Source organism: Ricinus communis, chromosome 6 (assembly GCF_019578655.1).
Source record: "Ricinus communis isolate WT05 ecotype wild-type chromosome 6, ASM1957865v1, whole genome shotgun sequence".
Taxonomy (NCBI): Eukaryota; Viridiplantae; Streptophyta; class Magnoliopsida; order Malpighiales; family Euphorbiaceae; genus Ricinus; species Ricinus communis.
In genome coordinates this window covers 4,696,265-4,704,335 of record NC_063261.1, presented here as the reverse complement: position 1 = coordinate 4,704,335, position 8,071 = coordinate 4,696,265, and the positions used below count along the sequence as shown (strand labels likewise).

General features: G+C 32.0%; 1 long non-coding RNA gene across 1 annotated transcript; it reads right to left on the bottom strand.

Annotated features, from left to right (window-relative positions):
* Positions 1 to 3,927: 3,927 nt before the first annotated feature.
* Positions 3,928 to 5,953, bottom strand: LOC112534004. Its single transcript, XR_007216249.1, has 2 exons — positions 5,320 to 5,953; positions 3,928 to 4,916 (listed from the first exon to the last, which is right to left on the bottom strand). It is a non-coding gene; the product is annotated as an uncharacterized LOC112534004 (long non-coding RNA).
* Positions 5,954 to 8,071: the final 2,118 nt, after the last annotated feature.

Below are 8,071 nucleotides of genomic sequence, written 5' to 3'. Positions count from 1 at the left end.
AGATCAATTAGGCGACAACGAGGTTTGTCTAAACATATTTTATGATGTTCCAAACATCATATATGTTTCACCTAATTCATGTCTTTATCTTCATATAAACATGAGTTACTCATCCAATTTATATAAGATAGTTAAGTAAGACACATCAATTAAAATAGAGAACATGCCCAAGTAATAGGAAACCTTGAGTGACTCAACAAATTAACCTATGAACAAGGCTCTCATTCCTATTTTAATTATGGAAGGCAACTTAATCATGTTCTTAACATCTGACTTAATATTGGACAAGGGATTTGTTATTAAACGGTGATTAAGGTCTCATTGTTAGTGTGTGTCCTAAAGATAAAGAATTGTCAAATGATCTATGTTAATTTATACATCACAATTGATGGCATACAATTATACTAAAGGCATTGTTCGACTCTAATAGTACGAGTAGTCGGGTATTATTAAGAAATAGTCCAAACTGTTAAAGATGAATACCATCGAATGTAAACACAAATATAAGAGAAATTATAAAGCGAGTTCTCATTATGTACGTTCCTTAATCAATGTTTGATCAAGAATTAGATATTGATCATTGAATATTAATCAAATACTCAAGACTACCATAATGTGTTATCACTTACTTGTGAAGTTAGCAATATGTCTTATAAGGTTGAGGAATAAGGATTCTGAGATAAGAATATGATTGCTTGTTACAAGAACAAGTTCATTAAACACGACCTTACTGAGTAGTCCATATGGAATTTACCTCAAGTGTTTGTGGACTATTACTCTTGTGACAATCATATAAGACGTGATCCTTAGGCTTAAGATAACAGTATATTATCTTATATGAGCATTACTGTACGTTGATACTATCATATGTTCTCCTATCCATGGAGCGCTTAAGGGATAGTCATTGGGTATACTAAGAGTCATATGAAGATAATAAGTTATCAATAAAGAATTCATTACCCAAGGTAATATGTCATGGGACCTTATCCTAATGATTCTTGATATGCTTTAATATGGAAATCCTTGGCGAAGGTTGTTTGAATGAAGATTACGAAAGATGTTTCATAGATCTTATTCAAGATGTTTTATGGAATTATCAAGAACAAATATGATTGATTCAATTATAGAGTTAACACTTGAATCCATGCTCTATGAATCAATTGGGATAAAAGTACAATGAAAGGATTGAATTACATTGTGAGATTGTTCACTTTAAAGGTTGATTAAAGCACTTTAATCCTTCTTTATATTTGGGTGGTCATGATGCATTGCTAGATGTCAATCTTGATCTGTAAAATATGAATTAAGTTAATTAGAGAATTAACATTGAATTACAGGGTTTACTTCATAATTCAAAATTCATTAAGAACATGTTAGGAATAGGCTTAAAGTTGAGATTAAAATGAGGCCTAAGATTGGGCTAAAGCTTATATATATTTGGCCTAATTAAAAGTTAATTAGTTTAATACATATTGGGCTATGATATTTTGCTATAAGGGCCCTATACATGCTTATGTATTAATTAAGTTAACTTAGTATATAGAAGTCCAATTAAGGCCCAACTTAAGAGTAAGTAAAGTCTTGCTTGTTATAAGACTAGGTTAAATCCCATGTATATATATATAGAGTATGATGGGTGACTAAGAGGTGTATATATGTAAAAAATCAACACTTAATTAATTATATTAATTAAAATTTAAGCTATCATGGAACTAGTATTCACTCCTCATCATCTCCACTCTCTCTCTTGTGAAGGATTGTTTATAGGAGATTCCTACTTTGAAGCTTGTTTGGATTACCATTAGAGACTGGTCATATGAGTAGCTTTAAAGTGCATCAATCATCCTTGAAGAATCAAGAATCAACAAAGTAAGAAGCACTCCTTGGAATAGGTGGCACACACCCTTTGTAAGCCTTCTCTATCTTTTGCTTGTTTTATATGCTATGACTATCTAAATCAATGGATTCTTGGTGAGAATTAAGAAAAAATTTAAATTGCTTCCTTTGCACCTTTTCTTATGTTTTAATTTCAATTTTCAACAGTAGTATCAGAGCCTCCATTGATTAATTTAGTCATAATGGTTGCATAATTGTTAATTGATCAAAAGTATGCAAATCTAGAATTTTTGGGCTGTTTTAGAGTTTTTTTGGGTTGCCATAACTATACTTTGAATTTTTGGGTGATTCTTGTTGCATTGAACCCTAAGGGATAAAACTTAAGATTTGGAGATTTTTAGAATTTTTGGATCTCGTTTGATTAGGGTTTGGGTGTTCAAAATTTATGCCATCTGCATAGACAGCTTTTGATGTGATCAACAACACCCAATTTCTAATCAAGTTTAGATGGGAAAATTAATTTAAATAATTGCATGGATAATTGTTACAACAAATTTTCTTGAATATTATATGTTCAGAATTCGTTTAAAACAATTTAGAATTGAATTCTTGATGATCAAAGCAAAACTATGCACCTATTATACATCTTAAAGGTTTGGCATGTGCATGTGTGTATGGGTTTTGATTTGATTTGATTTTGGATAGCAGTGGATATGATTAGTAGATGAATAATTTAGATTTTTGGAAATTTAAGGTTTGATCTTTATGAACACCATATATGCACACAACATATAAATCAATTGTTAATTTGATGAGTTATACACATAATATAGGTTGCTTGTTAGAATTCGGCACATGTGTGATTTTTGATCTAATGGCAAGCTTTTTGAGGAAGAACATCAGATCTAGATCAATGCATAAGATGAGTTCTTAAAGCAATCTTGAAAGTTGATTTGAATCTTAATCATGTTTCTTGCATAGTTGCTTTGTTTCTTGATGATTGCCATGTGAATCTTGATTATCTTGAATTGTTTGATAGAAAATTTGATTTTCTTGATGATGAATCTTTGATGAATTCAATTAATTATAGAATTAATATGATTAATTCGCCTTGTTAGATCTTAAATCTTGTTAAATAAGGAGTGTCCTTGTTTTTTAGGGATTTCTAAATGTAGTATCCTAGTTGGCATGTATCTTAAGACATATCCTAGTTGTCTTAGGATTATAATTACTTGTCCTAATATAATTAGGAGATTAATTAAAAAAATAATTAATATAAGTACTATAAATCCTTTAGGATAAGGACTTGTAATTTTAGAATCCTAGTTGAACTAGGAAGTTGTCTACATTAAGGCAAGAGTTTGACTTTTGTCCTAAAATTTAGACATGGCCGAAATTTAAGGAATTAAAAGGAAATTTTATTTTTTAAATTTGATTTAATTAAATAAAGTTCCTCATTAATTTTTTTATAACTTAGGACTTATGCCTTAGAGTCCTAGTATGACTAGGTTGTTTGTCTTAATTAAGTATAAGTTTGACTTTATGTCTCAATATTTGACTTTGTGTCCTAAAAGAACATAAAATTAAAATTAAGAATATTTTAAAGGAAATTAGTTATTAATTAAATCTGATTTAATTAATTTTAATTCTTTACAATTTTCTTCAACTAAGATTAAATCTTGGTTCCTAGTATGCTTAGAATTAGTAAAGTTTGTTTAGTCAAAAGCTGACTTTATGTCCTATTTTTCTTATTTTTGCCAACAATTACACATTAAAATATGGAGAATTTTTATTTTTGAATATAATTTAATTATTTTAATTTTTCATACTCCATTTAGTCCTAATTGCATGTAATGATCAAATAACTTGAATTATGCTATCTTGATTCTTTTATATGCTTTATATAATATAATTATATTTGGTACGATGGATGGTTATGGACTATCACGATCCGATTTATGGGCCCGTGACCGGCGCTAGGGAATGGGTGGGTGTAAGGCCACCGAAACCCGCAGCAAGCCTGATTAATCACTAACTCAATCAAAGTATAATTCAAATTTTATCCATTAATAACACTATTTCATAATTAACTTTCAACCACTCAAAAACTACATATTTAATTTAGTTTGCCGGCACAAATAGGCAATACTTGGTTTAACATGTCAAAACAAAATTATAAGTTTTGAAATTACTACTGCGGAGAATCTAGAATTCTAAAAAAATCAAACATACCAATAAAATCAGTTACATTAAGCCCGAAGATGAAGGAAGTAGGACTGCTAGAGGAAAAAAACTGTGAGAAAATAATAAACACCTGAAAAATAATTAAATTTAAGACTGTTAGTCTCGAGAATGAGTTAAAACCATATAATCTAAAAATAAATACAACCACCTCAATAAAATATTTGTTTAATCAAAAATTAAATATTAGGCCATATCAAAAGGTGTGTCATGTCATGATTCAATAAAATTTATTTTACATGTTACGGGATGAATACCTCAGCAGAACCCTAACCCCAATCAATACTAACAGCCTTTCGGTCCTCTCACTCCAACAGAACTGGCGCCCAGAGAATGGAGCTCGACCATGGTCCTTAAATCCAATCTGGTCACTAAATTTCCAATAAAGCAGGCGCCTAAAGAGCAACGCTCGACCAGGGACCTTTAATCCGGCAATCAAATTCTTCACAGCCCAGAGAGTTGAACTCGACCGGGACAAGTCTTAAAATATTCTTTTACTACCTGTCTCAAATTGATACTGGTGCGCACACGGTTCTGATGCAACTCATCAGGTGGCATATTCTACTGACATCTCATCCCGAGTCAATATGTAATCATAATATTAATGATGTGGAAAAATGATATATGAATAATAAATAGATAATTAATTCTATAATACAGTTATTTAGATGAATAGTAAATAAATAAATAATTTAAATCTATAAATCAATTAATCAAAATTACTATATGAAATTTTAGCATGACACATGTATAAAAGATATATCACTTTAACTCAGTTCTGATAACCCCCTTGCTCTGCTCCTAAGCCTCGGGTGAAGCGGACTGAAATGATGGATTATCTATTCACGGCAACAATTCAATCAATAAATAAAATATTTAATAAATAACCCTAGACCTAGACTCCTAGAATTGACTGTCTAAGAATTTTGACTCGGAAAAATTCGGCAGAACCTCCCATAAAATACGAACGTTACCCCCCGTATAATGGGTCCAGAATCTGCCAGAAACACTTCTAATATTAATCAATTAATTAACAGGAGTTGGACACCAAAAGTACATTATTTTTTCCAACTCCTTAGCACAATAAAGACCACGATTATTTTACAAATGGTCTAACCAATTCATACATAATTCTTTGGTATTTATACGAATTCAACATCACATCCACCATAAAATAACATAATAATTAATCAATATAAATTTTAATTATCGATTTCTAAAATCGACAGGTTAAAGAATTACCGAGACGCTTGATAAATCGGTCGACTCGTCTTCAGCCGTCGGAGTCCGATCGACGATCTGAGCACGCCTATGGACTCGAGACAACACACAAACGATGATTCTAGCACCTAATTCTTTGATCCAGTTCCCAATCATCCGAGAAAATTACGGACAGTTTCGACCGTCAATTTTCAAACTGAGTCTGATCGCTGCAAAATTAGTGCTATTAGAAAGCTTGTGACGAGAAGAGTTCATCCATGAACTTCGATCAGCCATAACTCGTCGGAGATGGCCGGAAAAGTCTAATAACTTAGCTGCCTTTCCTTCACCGAAACTCTCTTCTCCGTACACCATTGCTGATATTGTCGCCCCCATTAGAAAGCCGTCAAGTCGCCGATCATTTTAAGACCGAAACCGTTGCCATTGGTCGCCGGAACGCCATGAACACCGTCAAAGAAGAAGCTACCTTCTTCTCCATTTTTCGCCGCCCCTCACCGCTCACAACTGCTTCTGCCACTGCTGCTGCGCTGGCCGGCGCCCCCTCTGTCTCCGGTTAGTTTCACCAAGCCTCAGACGGGTCACCTTCATCTGCCATTGAAGACCGACCCCAAGCTCTTCTCCTTCTTCTTCTTTGTTCTTCCCTTTCTTTCCTTTCTTTTTCTTATCACAAATTAGTCCTCAAATTTTTACTTAACAACCATTTATTCTAGAAAATACCAGCTAAACCCTCAAACTTGATATTATCCTTTCAATCAAATCCCTAATGCTTTAATTTTGGGCTAAATCAAAATTATAGAAAAATAGAAAGTTACTTATTTACCCTTGCTTTTAATGGTAATATTACTAAAATGCCCCTACCGACATATTAAATTATAAAAATACCAACCATAAAATTTTTTATTTAAACCCAATATTAATGCAACTATACTTTTAGTCCCTATCTCATAATTAATTGTCAAATTAATCCTAACACTTAATTAACTTAAATAATCAATTTGTTGACTATTTTTCAATTTAATCCAATACCATTTGCTAATTAAAATTTGTCATTCCCCAATAAATTATTTTATAAAAATATTATTATTTGTTTCTTTTATAACTTTCAAATATAACATTTAATTTAAATATTCATATTGAGAGAAAATTTGAGTGTGACCTATATATATATAAAAATATATAATTTATGCTCTATGGAACTCATTTAATTAATTACTTTAAAATCAAACTAATTAGATATAGTTAAATAAATCTCTTTATTTTTATCTAGTATTAAAATCCTATTTTAAATCATCCCAATTCAATTAATTAAAATTAAATTAAATTAAATTAAATAAAAACTCGTTATTCTAATCTTATCCATTAAACTATAAGACTTTTAGTTTTATTATTATCATCATCACAATCCTTATTAGTTATTATTATTATTATTACTAAAAGAAGAATCTCGGGTATTACATGGACTATAAAGACCAATGTGATTGTGTTGAATGGTTGAATATTTTGATTTGGTATTTTTGAAATAAGGATTGCGTTCCTTGCCTTTCTCTAAATTTTTCTAGGTTGTAAAATTCTTTTCTCATCTAACTCCCCTTGAATGCAACTCAAGATTTCTCTAAATCTTATGTAAATGTTATATATAGTTTTAGATTAGTTAGGTAGAATCTTCTTTTGTAATATATTGGAGATATGGCACCAAATAGAGATGAAGGGGGTACTGCTTCAAGACTAGAAGATCATGAAGGTAATATCTAGGTTTTGACCATCTAGTTATCTTTGATGGCTCGAGATAACTAGTTTAGAAAATCCATAATCATTCATACTAGTTTGGCATGCTTAGTGTCACGACCCCATCCGTGGGCCCGTGACCGGCACTAGGGAATGGGTAGGCGTAAGGCCACCGAAACCCGTAGTAAGCCTGACACTCACTGACTTAAACAAATCTCATCTCAAAATTAATATTATTAAAGCCACAATTTATCTTAATAGTTACACTTTACAAAATTACTTCGGTCTACCAGAAAAAAAAAACTAGGCGAGACCCGAAGCTCAGAAAATTTACAACTGATACATTTACTATTACTACCGCGGAGAATCTAAGATTTACCAATTTACATACCAAATCAAATACATCACCCAATGATGAAGGAGTTCTTGAATAAGAGTCGCGAGAGGACTAACGATCACGAATCCGAAAAGCAGTAAAAATGAAACCGGTCTAGAGTGAGTTAAAATCAAATAATCCTGGGGACTATTGCATTCTTCTCGGAAAATATAGATTATTCAAATCGATTATATCAAACCATGCACGTAAATACAAATCACATTATAATCAAATACCATAATAAATAAATAAATAAAAATATATATTTACTTTTACGGGACGAGTGGCTCAGTAGAACCCTAACCCCAAATTCTAGTAGCCTTTCGGCTCTCTTAATCCAACAGGTCTGGCACCCAGAGAGCAAGCTCGATCAGGGTCCTTACCTCCAGCCTGAACACTTGAATTCCAAATAAGCCGGGCCCAGAGAGCATTGCTAGATCAGGGACCTTAACCCTGGCAATCAACTGAACTCAGCCCAGAGAGCAATGCTCGATCAGGGCAAACAAATCCATAATAACCTTATTACCTGTCTTTGATCATTCGGTGCAGATCACGATGCAACCCACCAGGTGGCATGTTCTACGAAAGCCACATTTCCCAAAACGCAATCATCACATTTAATAAATATCATTGTCTAATGAAATCATTCAACATATACCGAAATAAAGATTA